Below are 20,015 nucleotides of genomic sequence, written 5' to 3'. Positions count from 1 at the left end.
AAGTAATGAGTGTAATATGCACCATTACAGACATTATCATTTCAAAGTCTCTTATTTTTTAAGAAAAAAAGTACAATATATGTTTGTGGCTGTCAAGGAATTATTTTTTCCCCAAATGAAATATCATTTGCTTCATCATTTTAAACTTCTGCTGCTTTGATATTCATTGTCACCTTAATTATCTTTCTGTCTGTACTTTGAAGGGCAAAATATGGCTTAACTGTGGAGCTAATGCTGTTTTCTTTCTCTTTGAAGGCAGCAGTGTTTTGTTTTATTGTCTGGCTTGCCAGGCTGAGTCCCTTGTAGAGAAGATGCACTGTGACTGATGGGCTGCTTGGCTTTCTGCTGCTGCATTTGACTGCTTCATCTTTGGCTTTTTCTGTGCAAAGCAAATGATGCACTAGCTGAGGAGAAAGGATGGACTATTGGTTAGGGGCTGGGCTGGGACTCTATAGCCCTAAATTCAATTCCATGTTCCACTCCAGACTTCCTGTGTGGTTTGGTTAAGTCACTTAATTTCTCTGTGCCTCAATCCCCCAGCTGTAAAATGCCCTACCTCACAATGGGGTGCCTGGGGGGCTGCTAAATTTGGCAGTTGGTGTTCCTATGAACCTTACATCTTTGGTTCTTTTATTTAAAACCAAGTTTCCGTTTGACTTTTTAAATACAGTCCTAGCATATCTAGAGAGCTTCGTCCTTTTCTATTCTCTTTTTTTCCAATGGGCAGAGTATTTGATTCTAGTGTGAATGCTAAACATAGTCATTATGTTCAGTCAATACAATTGTACAAATTCTACAATTTTCATGGGCCCACATTGCGGTCATACTGTTTTATTGTATTATTTATTTCTTTTACTTGGTGATGTTTGAAGCCTTTGCCATTAAAATTGAGCATTTCTGATGGTTTTATGGATTCCTAATGTGAAATTCAATGGCAGACCTTGGAAGGAGGCGATACTGCCCTTCTTTCTATTACAGCCTTTTCGTTAGTGGCATGCTACTGTGTTTTCAGTGGATTACAATAAGCATCTCTCAGTTACTATTGATTCTTCTTTCTAATTTAATGCATATTACACTGCCAGTGATTGTGTAGCAGCAGAGTATCTGTAGTATTTATTATCTGTAATATCTTCGTATTAGTTTACAGTTAGTACATCAGTACCAAGATCCTGCAGGACAAATAGCAGCTCTGTTTAAGTTTGCACCAACTTGCCTTCTCATTACTGAGTGAGACATCTTGCTTTTGTGTGTGATGTTTGTGAGAAACGAATAAATAAATGCTCTTGTATTTCACACAGAGGGCGGGTATTGTTTTTTATTTCAATACACTGATCGTGACAAGGTTGGCCAGCGGAGGAGTATGGAATCCCACATTCCAGAGAACTGGAACGTGGGGGGAGAATTTTTGAGATACAGATGACAGATTGCATTTATAATTAATTTTAAGTTTGAATGTGTGAAATATTAGTTAGAGAACAAATGTTTAGTATTCAGAGCTGGCTGTGGAATTGGAGTGAGAGTTGTAATGCTGGCGTGCTAGATTATATAAGAAATGCTCTTTTTAGCAAAACAACACTTAATAATAAAGAACTAATCCATCAAAAGGGATTGTAATGTTTTATACCCGATAGTTGGTCTATGAAATAAATATAGACAGTTTGGTCTGACGTGAGAACATCTGGATGTCCATACAGCTTTGGTTTCCTCTCTCATGTATTAAACAAGTCTAATCCTGCTTGTAGAGGAAAATGGGTTCTACATTAGATTTTTGTGAACAAAATGTGGGTTGTTTGTTTTTTGGTGAGCAGGGAGGTCTTGATCCTACAAATCCATATGTGATATGCAGCAGGGGAATGCAAAGTTGTTGTGGTCCAGCACAAATGAAAGGGAATGCTATTAATCATGTGAGATTAAGTGGAAGGCATGGTCCTCTGCTTGGAGTGATAGGAAGTTTCAAGTGCCCAGTGTACCTTCTCCCCAACCTGGAAGTTTGTAGTGTAAGAAAATGCAGTGCATGGCAGTGAATTGGCATGGACATAAATGCAATCCACCTCATCCTCAAAATTCCCCTCCAGCCTTGCTCTTCCTACTAGACCAGAATAACTTGGTAGTCACACATCAGCACAGTCATTAATGCAAGATTGCGGTCCCTGTGCTTTCTGTCCTAGTCATAATGCTTAGAAATGTAATGCTGCACATCTGTGCTGTGCAGATCAAACTATTAGTCTGGGTTTGACTCTTTGAAAGCACCAAGACTGTATACAGTGCATAAGCTTAATAATAATGCTGATATAGCACTTTGAATCCATAGATCTCAGAGTACATTACAAAGGAAGATAAGTAGTATTATCTTTATTTCACTGATGGGGAAAGCAAGGCACGGAGAGATTGCCCAGCTTTCTTTAGCAGGTTAATAACAGAGGTAGGAGTGGAACCTACCTCTTTGCCTCTTAACCTAGGGTCCTATTTGTTAGATCATGCTCGATAGAAGGTTTTTGTTTGTTTTCTTGTTTTAATAAAAATTAGCTCTAAATTCTTCAGGTACAGTGAAACCTCTTCATTTGTTTAAATGCAAACCATTTGAAAAGTAGTAACAAAGCCTTGATAAAAATATCTTGTGTGGGGTTTTGGATATCAATGAAACAGCATCTTTTGTTTATGTTTCTAAATACTACTGTATAATGGTAACTAGATTCATGGATTCCACGGCCAGAATGGACATTGGTGATCTTCTAGTCTGACCTCCTGTATAACACAGGCCATCAAACTTCCCCAAAATAATTCCTAGAGCAGATCTTAAAATAAATAAATAAAAAGCCAAGCTTGATTTAAAAATTGCCATGTTGGAGAATCCACCACAACCCTTGGTAAAGTGTTCAAGTGGTAAATGCATGCCTTGTTTCCAGTCTGAACCTGTCTTGCTTCAACTTCCAGCCATTGGATCTTGTAATACCTTTTCTCTGATAGATATAAGAGCCCATTATCAAATAGTTGTTCTCCATATAGTTACTAATAGACTATTATCAAGTCACCTCATAACCTTCTCTTTGTTAAGCTAAATACATCTAGTATGTTGTCATCACTATAAGGCACGTTTTTAATCCTTTCATCATTCCCAGGGCTGTTACCTGAACCGTCTCCAATTTCTTGGATTTCCTTATGAAATGTAATGGAATGATTTCTTTCTTTTGCAGCGGATTAATCTAGAGATCTGCACTCAAGACTAGAAATATGCCTTCATGAAAAAGTGTCTGCAAACAGTGACCCTTGCTGTCTTGGCTTTAAGGTATGTGAAACAACTTGTTATACTGGGTGTCGCATCTAACTTTTTATTTTATGGTAACTATTTACTTTCACTTTGTGGAGAGAGTTTTGCCATTGTGCTAAGGAGAAAAATATATATGAAAGACAGATCACTGGAATTGAATGAGAAGTTTGCATTATTAAGGCAGCAGATGATAAATAATTTAAAACCATGTTGCAATTGCAATTTTCCCAAGCTTCTGAAATATAGAATAATTGAAATGTAGGACTGGAAGGGACATTGATAGGTCATCTAGTCCATACCCCCTTACAATGAGGCAGGACTAAGCATTGTCTAGATCATCCCTGACAGATGTTTGTCTAACCTGTTCTTAAAAACCTCTAGTGACAGGAATTCCACAACCTCCCTAGTGAATTTCTTCCAGTGCTTAACTACCCTGACAGAAAGTTTTTCCTAATGTCTAATCTAAATCTCCTTTGCTGCAATTTAAGCCTATTACTTCTTGACCTGTCTTCAGTGGTTAAGGAAAAAAAATTATCACCCTCCTCTTTATAATGACCTTTTAACATACTTGAAGATTATCACGTCCCCCCTCAGTCTTCTCTTCTTCAAACTCAAGAAACCCAGTGTTTTAGATTTTTCCTTGTAAGTCGTTTTCTATACTCTTAATCATTTATTTTACCCTCCGCTAAACTTTTCCTATTTGTCCACCTCTTTCCCAAAGTGAGGTGTCCAGAACTGGAACCAATACTCCAGTTGAGGCCTTATCAGAGCTCAGTAGAATGGAAGAATTACTTTCTGTGTCCTGCTTACAACACTGAAACAGTGTTGCTATGTTCTTAAAAATGAAACAAACAAAAACACAACCACCCCAAACTGCTTTATCTTTTAAGTATGTGTAAAACAAAGTAAGCGTTATGTTTGTTTTTATGGTGCAAAGTGTTAAAAATAAGGATAACAATTAAATGTCTTCAGGGAATGCAGGCTCTATCATGTTGTACGTTTTATAGTTCATTTTTTCTGCCATTATTCACTCTCATTTCTCACATCTAGTACACTAGCCCTAAAACACTGTGAGTTGAGTCAGCATCTTTGCATTCTGTCCCAATCCTCATAATTATTGCTTAGTTTGCTATATGTTTTATGGCAAAGTGTCAGTGCACAAGGGAAATCATCATGAAAGTGTATCACTTAATAACTTTGCAAGCTCTTTCTTACTTAGCTATACTCTATAGGTAACTCAATGTTACATATACTGAGTGCTGACCTTAAGCATAATTTAATTTGCTGTGTGTCTCTCTCTCACTCTCTTTCAAATCATGCAAAATGAGTATTCTTAAATTTGTAAAGCCTTTGGATCTCAGTAGCATGGCATGCATGGGAATTGAAGATTAGGGGAGGCAAGAATCCAATTCTAATTTCCAAGTTAAATTTTGTTAACCTTTCCCCAAACTTTAAACAGCTGAATATTAATATGTGGGCTGTTCTCCCTAATTCTCAGATTTACTGTGGGCGCCATTCATTCCCTATTAGTAACAGATTTTGGATCGTGCCTCAGAACTGGGATCCGGATGACAGTTCAAATTTTGAACATCCCAAAAATTCAAAATATCTGATATTAGGAATGGCAATGTACAAAAACCTGTAGGAGAACACTTCAACCTTGCTGGACACACAATAGCAGATTTAAAGGTAGCCATCCTGCAGCAAAAAAGCTTCAGGACCAGACTTCAAAGAGAAACCGCTGAGCTTCAGTTCATTTGCAAATTTGACACCATCAGCTCAGGATTAAATAAAGACTGTGACTGGCTAGCCAATTACAAAAGTGGTTTCTCCTCCCTTGGTGTTCACACCTCAACTGCTAGAAGAGGGCCTCATCCTCCCTGATTGAACTAACCTCGTTATCCCTAGCCTGATTCTTGCTTGCATATTTATACCTGCCTTTGGAAATTTCCACTACATGCATCCGACGAAGTGGGTATTCACCCACAAAAGCTAATACGTCTGTTAGTCTATAAGGTGCCACAGGACTCTTTGCCACTTTTACAGATCCAGGCTAATCCGGCTACCCCTCTGATGCTTAAGTTAGTTAAAAAATTTACAGTTAATATGCAGAGGTTGGCACTTAAAACACTGCAGTTAATGACAGATATAGTATCTGAGCTCTCTGGGAAATACCACAGTTATTCATACATTACAGGTAAGTAACTGCTGGGGAATATCTTATTTTTAGTGAGCACTGTATTTACCTAAATTGCGGTCATTGGATGAAGGTGTATAAAAAGATCATTTTAAAAAGCTTCAATAAATTGCTGATAAAGGGAGTTGGAAGGAACTTATAATGGTGAAACCATGTGACACTGGAACTTTCACTAAAATAGAATGAGGGAATTATTGTGGTTGCTATTTAAATATTCATCATTTGCCCAGAGTAGTAGCTGAGATGCAGCAGTTTCCCCTTTAATGGGAAACAGCTGCAGTATCTCCGATTTAAGAGTATAGAAATTGTGACTAGTCGTCCACTGTACGTGCCTCCAATTGTCTGATGTAACAAAATAAATGTAGATAAAATTGTACACATGAAATCTATATTTCCATGCTGTAGGTTCTTAGTGGAAAAAATAACAAAAGTCCTATAACTGGATTCTGGAAACAAAAAGAGAATCTCTACTTTGGCTTTTAACGTATCAAGGTTGGAATAGCAGGCAGGAACAGTCTTCCTGTTTCTTTTCCTTGGAATCCGAATGTGGGCTCTTGGACCATCCATCCTTTAATGTTGACCCTGGGGTCACACACACTACACTCTGTAGCTCGTAAAGATGTTCCTGTTGTTGCATGCACAGACGTGAGCAGAAGCCAGTTTTATGACAAGGATGGCCATGTGCATGCCCGTATCTAAAAGCAAGTTGGAGTTGTGCATTGGCTAAGGTATATACAGTGATAAAATCAGATGTTTTTCATAGAACTGTAGAAGTGGAGAAGTTCTCTTTTCATCTAGTTCCTCTCTTTCCAGTGTAGGGTTGTTTCCCTGCAATATATATATCTTGCATCACCTGTTTTCTCCCTATCCAGGACATCTTAAATTTTATGGAAGATATTGTAAAATACCCAGGAGCCCTATTTAAAGAAGCACAGTAAACTTCAAGCACAATGTGCTTGTACTGTGTTTTTTCCGAGAAATTCTTTACATAAAATGAAAGGGTTGTGTGCACGTTTCTTTCTCCTGCAACTGCTCAGTACAGAACTTGGAATAATTCAAATAATTGAATCTAATAACACATGCTTTAGAGGTATTCTAAAGGATTGTTATTAACACTGACTTTTAACAGAACCCGTTCTACAGCAATTATATGAATTGTGTGGTTTGACTGAGGAACTTTAGACATTAACATTCAAATGATGATACTTTTGATCACAAAGTAAGTAATCTTATTTCACATTATTGTTATCTTTGTACTTTTTTTTTAAAGTAGGCGTTATGGCTGTTACCATAAACCTAACAATATTATCACAGTTGCCTGGCAACTGGGGAAGATCTGTTGAAGGCCCCAAAGAATAAACAGAAGATTCAGCAACAGTTTGGGTCATCTCTAGAGCTGTTGAAGACTTACTTGTGCATAGGATTCTAATATCTGAATGTGTAATGGTAGATGAGTTAGATTCATATGTTACCCATCTTTCTTTGCATGCTCTTCTGTAAAAGCAAGGAGAATGATAGAAAATCCAGTGTTGATTTAAAGAAAGAGGCAGCATGCTGTGAACCCCCAGTCTGTATTCTTTAAGGGTGCTTTGCTTTAAGGCTGATACGCACATTCAGTAAGAGATATTACATTGCTAGACCTGCCATGGAATATCATTAGATTTTTGAGAATTCTGTGTATTTGGTAGTGGGATGATAAGGATCAGTATTACATAGCAAACTCAGGAAACATCTGGTTTTAGAAGTTAGTGAAGCATGGGGTAAGCATGCTTTGAACTGTGATCTCTGCAGTAGCCTCTTCAAGCTGGAGTCATTACTGGCTTAGTCCAAGACCACTCTGTGAATTACCACCAATTAGCTAAATGCCTAATAACGATAAACTGAGACTTCTGGATCTTAAATAGAATGAATTCTCTGGGACTCAAAACATGGTGCTGTAGGTAAAATATAATTTTTTAATCTACTATATTTCCCATGTTTTAGTCATACCATCTCAGGCTGTGAATTCATCCAGTCCCTGATTTTGTGGAACAAGGAATACAAGAGACTTGACTGGCTTAAACTATCAGAGTTGCTCTTTCAGTGAGAACTTGTTTTGAACAGTGGGGGTTAGTATTAGCCCGAGAAGTGGCTTTCCCTTCTAGTTTGTTAATTTTGTGTGTTCTTTGGTTCATTAGGGAGATGTAATATGGTCTGTGGCTGTTGATGGCTTTTCTTTGTAAATAGAAGATACATTGGTGGTTAGCTCTAGATTTGGCTCACACTGCCAAACATGGGAGATTTGGCTCACACTGCCAGACAAGGGTGATTTCCACGGCTGTCCATAGACCAGATGGCACCGCAGCAGAAGAGTGTCCCACCCTCCATTTGTTAAAATTTTGAATGCCTTATTTTTAATGGCATTTGTAGCCCATTTCATGACTTTGAGCGATTTGCATGCATGATTTATCCCTGTCATATAAAACGATACATTTGCACATTAGGATCTGTAAATCTGCATTTACTCATGCTAACAACAAAAACAGCACCCCAAGCCTGGTGCCCCCGAAGCCTCCTAAATCTGGCCCTGGCGATTTCCATTGCAAGTCGGATTAAATGTAATAGTCTGTAAGGCTACATATTGAGTTTATTCCTATTTATTTCTATCCCACAAGGAGATTGTCTTTAATTATATAACTCAGTGTACTCGGGGAAGCACATGAATGGCTTATGAGTGCAGATTGCTATGTGTAGGATGTACCTTGTATATAGCTGATATTTGTAGACTGAAGAAATAGTATAATTTCTCACTCTTCTGTACGCACATTTCAGTTGTTTTTCTAGAAAGACATTGTGTCCTAATAGTTAGACCAAGGGTCGGAGGGTCACAGGTTCTGTTCCTGACTGTTCCACTGTCTTGCTGTGTGTGACCCAGTTAACCTTTCTGTGCCTCCCTTTTAACACCGGTCAAAAGGGGATAATTATACATATCCACATTGGTGAAGCACTTTGGGATTCTTTTATTAAAGTTGTGATGCAAGTGCAACATCCTGTGGTTGTTTGCCTAAAAAAAAAGTAGATTGACCTCCTGAAAGAGATTTCCGTTCTTCCAGGAGTAAAATGAGATGGTCCCATAAGATTCGAGGCCTATGGTTTTAAATGTACTTTGAGAAGTTCCTTATGGGAATGGTGAAGTAAACTGACTTATTGGAAACCTTTATTAATAAACAGCAGATGATATTTTACAAAGTGATTCTACATAAGGAGGATACCGAGACAACTGCAGATGGAACTGATCAGCTAATTCTGATGAAAGCAAAGACAGACCTGATAAAATTGGAAAAAATAAAAAACAAATATATCATTATTCATCTACTTCCATGAAGCATTGTACTCCTATATGCTTCCAATCTATAGTCAGAGTGACTATTGAAGAAGCTGATAATGTGTGTACTCTCGGTAATGAAATTAAATTTAATAGTAAAAGTTTAAAGAACTATGTATAGGTAAGGTACAGAATACAAAATTGTATCTACTGATGCATGAAATAGCAGAGAGGCCCAACATCAGTGTTAGAGTAAATGTTATAATCATTTTTAACATATTCAGTAAATACAGTGAATAAAATTCTACTTATAAGATCTTATATCTATAAAGAATTGTCAATCTTTCTTTTAAAAACTTACAAACTTATCTTTCCCCCATCACCCCGCCCCTTGACTTCTGTGGTATTGTTGCCAAAGTTAAAGACTGGGCTTTATATGTCTGAGCCATTGAGAATAATATGCTCTTTCCATTTACCCCCCCCCCCCCATTTCCCAGTATAATTTTGAACACTTGGTACCACTTCATTACTTTGTTTACTTGTGGTCCCCCATCTGTCTGTATCCACCTGTTGTCTCTCAGTGGGATGGGATGTTGATGGGAAGCTTTTCAGTGTGAGGACAGTCTCTTTGTTTCTAAATAGTGCCTAACACGAGGCCCTGATTGGGGCCTCTTGGGGTTACTGCCAGGCATATAATAATAATAGCTATTGAAAATCCATATAAATAATGAAGAAATTAGCATGCTTATAATCTGTCAGATCATGCTTGCACTGAAGTAAGAAAGGGGAATTACACAACTGACTTTATTGGGAGCAGGATTGGGTCCACAGATTGTAGTTACATTTTAATCTGAATCTCACATCAGTAAGAACAATTCATAGGTTCATAGATTCATAGATATTTAGGTCAGAAGGGACCATTATGATCATCTAGTCTGACCTCCTGCACAACACAGGTCACAGAATTTCACCCACCACTCCTACAAAAAAAACCTCATACCTATATCTGTGCTATTGAAGTCCTCCAATCGTAGTTTAAAGACTTCAAGGAGCAGAGAATCCTCCAGCAAGTGCCCTGTGCCCCATGCTACAGAGGAAGGCGAAAAACCTCCAGGGCTTCTTCCAATCTGCCCTGGAGGAAAATTCCTTCCCGACCCCAAATATGGCGATCAGCTAAACCCTGAGCATATGGGCAAGGTTCATCAGCCAGATACTACAGAAAATTCTTTCCTAGGTAACTCGGATCTCACCCCGTCTAATAGCCCATCACAGGCCATTGGGCCTATTTATGAATATTTAATTACCAAACCATGTTATCCCATCATACCGTCTCCTCCATAAACTTATCGAGTTTAATCTTAAAGCCAGATAGATCTTTTGCCCCCACTGCTTCCCTTGGAAGGCTATTCCAAAACTTCACTCCTCTGATGGTTAAAAACCTTAGTCTAATTTCTAGTCTAAATTTCCTAGTGGCCAGTTTATATCCATTTGTTCTTGTGTCCACATTGGTACTGAGCTTAAATAATTCCTCTCCCTCTCTGGTATTTATCCCTCTGATATATTTATAGAGAGCAATCATATCTCCCCTCAACCTTCTTTTAGTTAGGCTAAACAAGCCAAGCTCCCTGAGTCTCCTTTCATAAGACAAGTTTTCCATTCCTCAGATCATCCTTGTAGCCCTTCTCTGTACCTGTTCCAGTTTGAATTCATCCTTCTTAAACATGGGAGACCAGAACTGCAAACAGTATTCCAGGTGAGGTCTCACCAGTGCCTTGTATAACGGTACTAAAACCTCCTTATCCCTACTGGAAATACCTCTCCTGCTGCATCCTGTCAAGGTTCCTCCCCCACTCTGAACTCTAGGGTACAGATGTGGGGACCTGCATGAAAAACCTCCTAAGCTTATCTTTACCAGCTTAGGTCAAAACTTCCCCAAGGTACAAAATATTCCACCAGTTGTCCTTGGATTGGCCGCTACCACCACCAAACTAATACTGGTTACTGGGGAAGAGCTGTTTTGACAAGAGCCTCTTGTCTGTTTTGACAAGAGCCTCTTTTTTCCCCCCAAAATACTTCCCAAAACCTTGCACCCCACTTCCTGGACAAGGTTTGGTAAAAAGCCTCACCAATTTGCCTAGGTGACTACAGACCCAGACCCTTGGATCTTAAGAACAATGAACAATCCTCCCAACACTTGCACCCCGCCTTTCCTGGGAAATGTTGGATAAAAAGCCTCACCAATTTGCATAGGTGACCACAGACCCAAACCCTTGGATCTGAGAACAATGAAAAAGCATTCAGTTTTCTTACAAGAAGACTTTTAATAAAACTAGAAGTAAATAGAAATAAAGAAATCCCCCCTGTAAAATCAGGATGGTAGATATCTTACAGGGTAATTAGATTAAAAAACATAGAGAACCCCTCTAGGCAAAACCTTAAGTTACAAAAAAGATACACAGACAGAAATAGTTATTCTATTCAGCACAATTCTTTTCTCAGCCATTTAAAGAAATCATAATCTAACACATACCTAGCTAGATTACTTACTAAAAGTTCTAAGACTCCATTCCTGGTCTATCCCTGGCAGAAACCAGCATATAGACAGACACACAGACCCTTTGTTTCTCTCCCTCCTCCCAGCTTTTGAAAGTATCTTGTCTCCTCATTGGTCATTTTGGTCAGGTGCCAGCGAGGTTACCTTTAGCTTCTTAACCCTTTACAGGTGAGAGGAGCTTTCCCCTGGCCAGGAGGGATTTCAAAGGGGTTTACCCTTCACTTTATATTTATGACACATCCCAAGACCGCATTAGCTTTTTTCACAGCGATATCACATTGGCGGCTCATAGTCATCCTATGATCAACCAATACTCCAAGGTCCTTTTCCTCCTCCGTTACTTCTAATTGATGCGTCCCTAGCTTATAACTAAAATTCTTGTTATTAATCCCTAAATGCATGACCTTACACTTCTCACTATTAAATTTCATCCTATTACTATTACTTCAGTTTACAAGGTCATCCAGATCCTCCTGTGGGGTATCCCTGTCCTTCTCTAAATTGGCAATACCTCCCAGCTTTGTATCATCCGCAAACTTTATTAGCACACTCCCACTTTTTGTGCCAAGGTCAGTAATAGAAAGATTAAATAAGATAGGTCCCAAAACTAATCCTTGAGGAACTCCACTGGTAACCTCCCTCCAGCCTGATAGTTCACCTTTCAGTAGGACCCGTTGTAACCAATTCCTTATCCACCTTTCAATTTTCCTATTGATCCCCATCTTATCCAATTTAACTAATAATTCCCCATGTGGCCTTACTAAAATCTAGGTAAATTAGATCCACTGCGTTTCCTTTGTCTAAAAAATCTGTTACTTTCTCAAAGAAGGAGATCAGGTTGGTTTGGCACGATCTACCTTTTGTAAAACCATGTTGTATTTTGTCCCATTTACCATTGACTTCAATGTCCTTAATTACCTTCTCCTTCAAAATTTTTTTCGAAGACCTTGCATACTACAGATGTCAAACTAACAGGCCTATAATTACCCGGATCACTTTTTTTCCCTTTCTTAAAAATAGGAACTATGTTAGCAATTCTCCAATCATACGGTACGACCCCTGAGTTTACAGATTCATTAAAAATTCTTGCTAATGGGCTTGCAATTTCTTGTGCCAATTCCTTTAATATTCTTGGATGAAGATTATCTCGGCCCCCTGATTTAGTCCCATTAACCTGTTTGAGTTTCGCTTCTACCTCAGATATGGTGATGTCTACCTCCATATCCTCATTCCCATTTGTCATGCTACCATTATCCCTAAGATCCTCTTTAGTCTTATTAAAGACTGAGGCAAAGTATTTGTTTAGATATTGGGCCATGCCTAGATTATCCTTGACCTCCACTCCATCCTCAGTGTTTAGCGGTCCCACTTCTTCTTTCTTTGTTTTTCTTCTTATTTAGATGACTATAGAACCTTTTACTATTGGTTTTAATTCCCTTTGCAAGGTCCAACTCTACTTGACTTTTAGCCTGTCTCACTTTATCCCAACATGTTCTGACCTCAATAAGGTAGCTTTCCTTGCTGATCCCTCCCTTCTTCCACTCCCTATATGCTTTCTGCTTTTTCTTAATCACCTCTCTGAGATGCTTGCTCATCCAGCTTGGTCTACAACTCCTGCCTATGATTTTTTTCCCCTTACTTGGGATGCAGGCTTCCGATAGCTTCTGCAGCTTTGATTTAAAATAATCCCAGGCCTCCTCTAACTTTAGATCCATAAATTCTTCAGTCCAATCCACTTCCCTAACTAATTTCCTTAATTTTTGAAAGTCAGCCCTTTTGAAATCAAAAACCCTAGCTGCAGATTTATTTTTATTAATCCTTCTGTTCAGTTTGAACTGAATTAGCTCATGATCACTTGAGCCAAGATTATCCCCTACAACCATTTCTTGAGCCAAGATTATCCCCTACAACCATCTATGAGGTCCTCACGACTTCCCAAAACCAATCTAAAATGGCATCCCCTCTAGTCGGTTCAGCAACTACTTGCAGAAGGAATCCATCAGCTATCGCATCTAGGAAAATCTGAGCCCTATTATTATTACTAGCACTCGTCCTCCAGTCTATATCTGGGAAGTTAAAGTCTCCCATGATCACACAGTTTCCATTAGTATTTACTTTATCCATATCCAAATTAGATCCCGGCGGTCTATAGCACACCCCAAACACTATCCCAGGGGAGGCTCTAATAGTTTTCTTCCCCAATTTAATTTTTGCCCAGATGGACTCAGTCATATCCATTTCATCGCTTCTTATTTCTTTACATTCTGTCTCATCATTGACATACAACGCTACTCCACCACCTTTACCTTTATTTCGGTCTCTCCTAAACAGCACAGACCCTTCAATACCCGTAGTCCAGTCATGACGACTATTCCACCGTGTTTCTGTTCTCCCTATAATATCTGGTTTCACTTCCTGCACCTGTAGCTCTAGTTCCTCCATTTTGTTACCTGGGCTCCTCGCATGGGTGTACAAACATCTTAATTTTTGCTGTTTGGCCTCACTCACATTCTGTACCCGATTAGGCCCGGTCATTCTACAGCCAGTATAACCTATTAGACTGGTATCCACACTGCCCTTCCTCCTACCCACGGCTGTATCCACTCTTACTTCATTTTCTTCCTCTCAATGCTAAATTCTGGCGTGGAGATTACCTGGACATCTCCCAACCATCTCCCCCTAATTCCTAGTTTCACTGAACTGCTCCTGTCTCCATTCTTTTGTTAATTCTGGCAGTTCAGCTATTAACACAGAAACTCCCATAGTGCTTAGAACACATCAGGAGACCAGTCCCAGGTGGAAAGATGGGCGGTTTGTGGGGGAAATGTTTCAATGAAAACTATTAAGAAAGCAGTTAATGTTTCCAAGGTATCACTATGTAATGAGAGATCACTGGATATTCTGGAAAAGACAGATACAAATTCGTTTTATCTATGTTTAACAACACTTTCCCATTCATTTACAGTTATCACATATAAGAGCTAAAATACAAGATCCAACATTTCCAGAAGTGTTTCCCAATTTTATGTTGTCTATAAGCTGAAACTACTCTGGAAATTGGGTGCAAGGTGCATCTGTTTGGGCACAAAAAATTAGTATATAGCCAGATTTTTCAGACATGTTTACTTTGTTAACATTAAAGTGTTTAAAGTGTCTGAATTGCAATGCATACTTCATTAGTACTGGTGATGCACCTGAGCTTCAAAATTTGGACCCAAAGTTTGAAAGTTTTGGTTTGGCCTGCTATATAAATGGGGGAAGAGGTTCAGTATTTGGATCTGAATTTAAGACCAATACACTTGGATTGTATTTTGTATAGTGCTTGTCCCAGCAGTGGATTCTACTGCAATACAAATAATAAATAGTAATAATGAAGATTGAGTATTCTCAGGGATTTGGACATATTGGGTAAAATTCTCAAAAAGTGCCTAAGACCAAGATCCTCAAGGTAGGTGCCCAACTCCCATTAACTTCTGTGGAAGTTAGGCACCTCAAATTCCTTTGAGGATTAGGGTCTTAAGTATCAAGATCACTTTTGAAAATGGGACTTAGGCATCTAAGTCTCTTAAAGAAAATTTTACCCATCTTCCACTAAAAATCCAGTTAGACTATTGTTAGATCATCTCATCTTCTATTTATTTGTACTACTGTAGCACCCAGAGACCCAATGCTAGACATTGTACCTGTACTAATAAATATGAATACAGTCTGTATCCCAAAGAGTTTACATTTTCATTTAAGACAAGATGCAGCAAATATCCTCACAAGCAATAGGAGGCTGGTTAGAGAATGAGGCTAATAGTAATAAGATAAATTACATAGTCTAGCTGTGTACATAATTAATTATCTGAATTAAAGAAAAAAAAACTCCAACATCTCCCTGACTGCCCCTCAGTCCAGTCATTATTGTTTGGATGTAGGGTTTGTGTTTGTGATGGGTCTCGAGGAGAGATTTGAAGGAGATGGAGGTAGCACCTTCATGAATCAATAGTAGTAATAAGAGAAATAAACTTACTCAATGTTCATGGACATTTGGGCTCAACTTTTTGGTTTGAACCCACATTAGTCATTAGTATGCTTTATACCAACTGAATGCACTATACAGCACTACTTGTATCTGTATTGTAGCGAGACTCCCTGCAGTGGTAAACAATGTAACATTTTTCTCACTGCATCACAAAACATATTCTGTTCAAAAGCACTAAAAACCAGAGCGAGACTGTTTCCAAAGGAACATCAGCACAATTGTCCAAAGGATAACAACCTCTTGTGCAGAAATTCAGTTACTAATTATATTTTTATACCTTGTAGCAAACTAGAAAGTTTGTCTGTTAGGTAACTGAAAACTATATAGCATTTTTAATGGGACTCTATGGTAATTGAACAAGAAACTGGCTGCTGTCATCATTTCTTAATCCTAATTTTGTTGCTCAGGAATATAATAGAATGGTACTTCTCTAATGTGTACAACCTAGTGGTTTCCTGTTATCAAAAATATTTGTGGAACTGGCATTGTGTCCTTGGAAACTGCTATAAGGCTTTCATTGGCTGTTCTTTTATGAAACTGAACTCGACTATTTTGACTCAGTATTGTGTGAATGAGAGTCCTACCTTCATGACATATAAACACAGAAGGCAGGATTTTCAGACGTGCATAAGGGATTTAGGAGCATCAGATTTGTCCTCCTAAATCCTTTAGGCAATTTTGAAAATCTCCCTCAAGCATGTAGTAGAACTGGCTTGCGAGGTGCAATGCAGGAAACCCGCATGATTCTAGAGTAACAGGTGTTTGTGTGGGTATTTTCCATTGAGTCTGAGGGAGGAGCTCTGGGGAAGCAGCACCGAACCTCCTATGGTGCTGCTCCATCCCAGTGGGCTGGAATTGCCAACTGCTGTCTCTGTGCTAGGGATTCCCATTCACCGGATTTGTGAAGCATCGATCCAGAGGCTCCATTCCACTCCATATGCTTTTCTTACATTGGCCTTTTTGGAGCCAACATGTTCATCATTCAGGAGTACAAAGGAGTGGCCCCTTCCAAAAAGGTGGTACATTTCACCCATGTGGAACTCAGTTATGGTCGAGTGGAAAGTGCAGTTCTAGTGATTTTAAAAAAATCCACTTTTATCCAGCAGTGTTTGACTTGGCTACAGGCTTCAGTGGGAGTTTAGACTGAGCAAGGATGGCAGGATTTGACAAACAGTGAAATTGACTGAGTAGCAGGGGTGTGAAGATACAACTTTGTGGTTAATGAGGCATAGTTTGTCCTGTCCTGTTTTGGTATGTATATGTCAATCTTTTATGTTCTGTTGTAACGTGTATAGGACAGTAAACCAGGCCACTCAAACGGATTTTTGATCTTCTGAGGGTTGGTTTTTTCCTTTTTTTTTTTTTTTTTTTTTTTGGTGACTCAGGAATAAAATCTTTGAGCTCAGCAGTTGGCAAACACAGGGCTGCTCTGACATAAACCAACTACAAGTGATGCAAACAACGTCAGAGATTGGTGACAGCATGATGGAACATATGGCCATGCTTTTTTTCTCTAGCTATGCTGGCAGCTGGGAAAAAGGGTGGTGTGAGAGCTGATATGGTATCTCTACACTATGGGAAGAGCACACTTGTGTTGGGTGATCCTCCCCAGGACGGTTACACCTGAGGTGTGGCACAAAGTAGCTATGCCACATCTGAGAATCTGACCCAGAGCAGTCAAAAGGTGTATCTGAGACTGCACAATGCAGCAGGAGCAAAACCATAGCTAGAACTAAAGGGGTTCCTGGTTCCTAGTATCATGCTCAGTTCACTGGATTGTGTTACTTCTCTATATTATAGCACTACAGTACTACATGATGCTATAACAGCTATACAGAGAGACAAGAGTTAAAAATACTCATACAAGACAAAGCCTTTCCATTGGCATGTCTGGTAACTCTCCAACTAATGTGGCAATTTCCTCAAAGTGTCTGCATATAACTAGTATGTTTTATTTGCAAGTCACAGCTGGCATGAAGTGGAATAACTGTTCTTACTGCTAAATGCCTATTTAAATTGGTTTCTTCATTCTGTATCATTCAGATATTCTTTTGCTGGGCTTTTAATTTTCTCCTGGGACTTTACAACACAGAGCACATGCAAAGAGTGGCCTAAGATGCCAAAGCTTTGTATGTGCCGTAAGCAACATTTGATGGCATGGGAAGGATGCTGATTCTCTACCTTAATTATGAACACACAGCTAATGTCTCAGTGAAAAATGTTTTGTTTTGCATTTGGCCTCTGTGCTGTTTGCTTTGCCCTACCTTCCACCTTATCAGATATATTAAGACAGTTTATTAATTAAGGCACATCAGACAAATGCAAGGAATATGAACGGCAGAAAGGGGCATGTGTGATTATTTTTAGATCTCCTTTCCCAGTGTTGGTTTTGAATTAAAACATCTATAGAAATATGCTTAAAATATCTATAGAAATACACAGTAGTTATGTATTAAGTAAATACAGAGCAAATAGTTGTGTGATTCTAAAATACAGCATAGTGACTGGAAGTGGGAAAAGTAATGCCTTATTGCAAATTTCAGCAGAATGGGAGAACTGTGCTAATCTAAAAGTCAGCTTTTCTCCAGTTGGAGACAATATGGGTTTGTGTCTTTACTTCCTCTAGAACATATATATTATTAGTTTTAGGAATAATGCATGGATATAGTCTTCAATCCTAAAGGAGATGCATGAAAGGCTCGTGTTAAATGATACTCCATAGCAGAAATGCTCTATGTAAGACATTCTAGTTGATGTTACATGGTATTAAGAACACACACATTGTAGGAATAAGCTATATGGGATATGTTTGTTTTAAAAATGGGCATCCTATCCCTATCTTCGGGACTGCACATTTTAAATCCTTATAAATGTTTCTTAGCCAGACTAAAAGGAATGAATTCTGAAGATCTTTGTAATCTAACAGTTTTGTAATGGTAATTATTCTTTCAGCCAGGGGCTGCATTCATTTAAAAAAAAAAAAACCCTTATGCAGTTGGATCACATTAATTTAATAATGTATGCAGAAGTCAAGCTACAGATTCAGAAAAATCATGCCCTATATATAAGGGTTTGCTCCAGTGAATCACTGGGGCCTAATTAAGTGTGGCACTCTGGTGACAGAATTAACATCTGTAGTTTACGTAGGACATCAATTAGCCAGTGTGGTATGACTCACAATTTTGTTGCTTTCCGTCAAAATGGCAATAACATGATAGATCAAAATAATGATCTTCCCCCAGCCTCTCTGCCTTGCACCTCAAATTCCTACGTCCATCACATTTAACCTTTTGTTCCCCAGAATGTGGCGTTTCTTTTAATCATAGGTGATGGGTAACCTTAATTGAAAAGCAGTTGGGAAGGGGGAGATGATGAGTTACAAATGTAATGAAATGTGGCCTCATATATAAATCAGTTGTCAGCAGGGGTCAAACCTGGGACCTTCAGCAACAAAACCACAAACTCGTAACACTGGGATTAAAGGAGACAATTCCTTCTGTTGTAAATAGCTGGCTATTATGGTTACTGGGGTCTGCTGTTTTATGGGCTTTCTCTTCCTCATCTTGTTCCATTTAATTCAATGGCAAAACTGATTGACTTCTGTGTGCGAAAGTTCAGGGCCTATCGCAGTGGTCTGTATAAACAATTGAATTAACCTCCTCTGATCCATTTGAGTTTGAGTGTGGCTCTCTTCTGATCTCCTATCTGAGATCATAGCAATAGAGTCTTCCTTCTAGGGGAGGGATTTCCCCAACTTCTTTTGGGAAGGCTGAAGCCATGAAGTGGAGAAGGTTACATTTAATGCAGAATAGGAGTTGCTGGACACAAGGGTTCTCTTGAGGATGGATGGTGATGAAGGAGCCAGTGTAAACACTTGCTAACATTGCCCTCTAAAGACTGAAAAAATAACTTCATGGTAGCTACACCGTAGATGAATCTGGCTTATTCTGTTTAAACTGTCACACTCCATGTACATTCTAGTCAGGCCTACCAGGAACTCAGCAGGAACTCACAGCTCCTGCAATCCTGGAATCTGTGGAAGATGCCACACATCAAACAGTTTTGTTTCCCATGACAACCTGATGTTTGTGTTGCCTTAATAAGCTGGCTGGTGGGTGAGAGATGAGGCATAAGTATTACACGAAATATTATTTATAAAAGTTCTCACTGCTGCCAACCCACAGAAACTTATACTCTGTATACATTTTCTATTTACTGTTTATAGCCTACCCCATTGGTAGGTAACACTACACCCTGTGGATTACACCACCTTGTTTTTCCATAAAACTGAACCTGCTACCTATAGTGAGCAAAAAAGAAATAGCAAATAACTTAGTGTTTTTTATGATCCTCCAAGTTCTGCAAAATTCACGATTTTAACATGATTTTTTCCCACCATTGTTGGGAAATTTGGACTCCAAAAGTGTGCTATTTGGGAAAGGAAATAAGTGGAGACAGACCAAGGATACTTTATATTGTATTTTAGATAATAAAAGTAGGGTATAACTCAAAATGCAGAGCTTCATAAATACGGATCCGTATATATACCCTCCAGCTGGGTCTGCAATTGCTCCAGGACATAGTAGTGCAATCCCTGTCAGAAGGCTGGGGCCAAAATATTCACTACTGTCAACTAATTTTGGGTACCCTGAGTTTTGGGTCCCC

General features: G+C 38.9%; 1 protein-coding gene across 4 annotated transcripts in view; it reads left to right on the top strand.

Annotated features, from left to right (window-relative positions):
- The window catches only part of NAALADL2 (N-acetylated alpha-linked acidic dipeptidase like 2), a 913,317-nt gene that overhangs the window by 194,426 nt on the left and 698,876 nt on the right, over nucleotides 1–20,015 (top strand). For all 4 annotated transcript variants that reach the window (XM_073359348.1, XM_073359349.1, XM_073359350.1 and 1 more), the window contains one exon: nucleotides 3,195–3,286. The gene's annotated coding sequence lies outside the window, so the exon portion shown is untranslated. The remainder of the gene's footprint in view (nucleotides 1–3,194; nucleotides 3,287–20,015) is intronic.

Source organism: Lepidochelys kempii, chromosome 9 (assembly GCF_965140265.1).
Source record: "Lepidochelys kempii isolate rLepKem1 chromosome 9, rLepKem1.hap2, whole genome shotgun sequence".
Classification (NCBI taxonomy): Eukaryota; Metazoa; Chordata; order Testudines; family Cheloniidae; genus Lepidochelys; species Lepidochelys kempii.
This window is presented reverse-complemented; position numbering and strand designations above follow the sequence as displayed.